Raw genomic sequence first — 2,143 nt, 5'->3', positions numbered from 1 at the left:
GAATGATCAGGCAGAGAACACCAGCACTATAGTTTCCATTAGTGTTGATAATATTAGCTGTGTATGATAGAATGCAAAAGATTCGGCTGGGGCCTTTTTAGTGATATTCCCAGTGGCCAACCAAAGGTGCCTCTGACAGGGGAATTGATACTTATAAATTACCACTACTTTTTGGAAATTCTCCATTTCTATGGACATTCATTCATTCACAGAAAAAAAAGTTATTGGTTGACGACTCTTGCAAATGAAGTCACGCACATTCTCTTAAGGATTAGTTATCCATTGCTGCATTAACAACATAAAACCTTAGTGGCTTAAAACAACAATAAGTTTTTATTATCTCAGATTGTTTCTCTGGGTCGGAACTTCCAATAATACTTTGCTGGACAGTTGTGGTTCCATGTTTCTCAATCAGATGTCAGTCAGAGCTGCAATTATCTGAAGGCTCAACTGTGGCTGGGAGATAAGCTTCTGACGTTGCCCACTTACATGGTTGTGTATGATAGACTGCGAAAGTTGGTGCTGGCTGAGAATAGGAGAGTGCTCTTCTCTACATAGGCCTCTTTGCAGGGCTACTTGAGTGTTCTAACATGGCAGCTGGCTTTCCCCACAGTGAATGATAAGAGATCAATGCAAAAATCATATTGCTTTTTTATACAGCCTTGGAAGTCATAAACTGTCACTTCTGCCATAATTTATTGGTTATAGAGAGTCAGCCATGATTCACTATGGGAGAGGACAATACGGTAGCATAAATACAAGAAGTGAGGATTATTGGGAGCCACACTGAAGGTTGGTTTCTATACCTTCTTTCCAAACAGCTCATATCATGTAATTCCAATATAGTATGGTAAGTGCTATGACATATAACTTTTAATTTTTAAACTTAATTATCCCCAGAGAAAACTAAACTTTTTCAGTTATCCTTCCCCAAACTCCGAAGATGTAACAAAAATGATAAAACCTAAAATCGCTGAACTTATCCCAATTTTGCTTTTGAATAAAGCTTGACAAATCTTAAAAGTTGTTGTTTACATGTTTTTATCATTTTGGCAAGAAATAAGTTAAATTTTTAATATCAATCTTAGAAAAGGTGACATTTGAGTTTGGCACTGAAAATGTCAAACAGAATGCCTGAGGTAAATCTATGTATCAAAACTAGAAGATTGAAAAAGGAATGATACTTTTGAAAATAGACTTTAAACTTAATCTCATTTTCAGTTTTGATCACTGAAAATAATATTCCAATTTAAAATAGGTTTTATATTTGCTTTTTAAAAGCTTTAAGTTCATGGTTGTTGAGAAAACAATTATTATTATCCCCCAACATTATATTATTCAAATATCATGTTTTGAGCTCAAAGTATAACCATTTTCCACAAAGTTTTCTTCTAATTAGACAAAACTGTACAAATGGAAAAAGGAAGCAAAAAATCAAGATTTCACCTGTTTTTCCCTCTCCAGGTTAATAAGAGTGCTTATAGTGATGAGAATAACAGATATTAAGGACATTACCTAGTTAGGTAAAGAGAGTTCAAATGGGAAACCAGGTAGTAATAATTAAGGGATAAGTGCTTGACTATGTTTTGAAGAACTCGGCTAAAAAGAAAGACTATAAAATTTAAAGGCCAAAATGCCAAAACTTTGCCCCAAATGCAGTAGAGACTTCCAGTGCTTTCACGGTCCTTTGTAATAAAGTTTTAATATCAAAACCAAGTGATTGTTTTGATCTAACTTAATCTAACCTGTTGCTACTCAGTTTGTATATATGCTGTTGGCAATTAGAGTCCCAAATGAGTTGTGAAGTAGTCTCTACCTCTGATTTTCAGTATGCAATCACTTATCTTACCATACAAAGTAGAGTAGTATTCTGAGATTAGCACACAGTTTGCAAAGCTTTGTCATTTGGCGTTAGCCATAAAGCTAACATGCATTTTACAACAACCTGCTAATATGTTATGGGAACTGCATTCTTATTTGTCTCTTTTCAATTTGCATCAAGATCCTGTCTTGTGACTTGTATCTGCTTACTTTGTATATATACTATACTTTGCACAATATCCTATGTTGTTTTTCCTGATACTCATCTTTACTTTCCTAAAGTAATTTGTTTCACTGCTTGAACAATTTCTGTTGACATGCC

Source organism: Pteropus vampyrus, unplaced genomic scaffold, assembly GCF_000151845.1.
Source record: "Pteropus vampyrus isolate Shadow unplaced genomic scaffold, Pvam_2.0 Scaffold560, whole genome shotgun sequence".
NCBI lineage: Eukaryota > Metazoa > Chordata > Mammalia > Chiroptera > Pteropodidae > Pteropus > Pteropus vampyrus.
The sequence above is the reverse complement of the archived record's forward strand: the minus strand, read 5'-3'. Positions refer to the sequence as shown.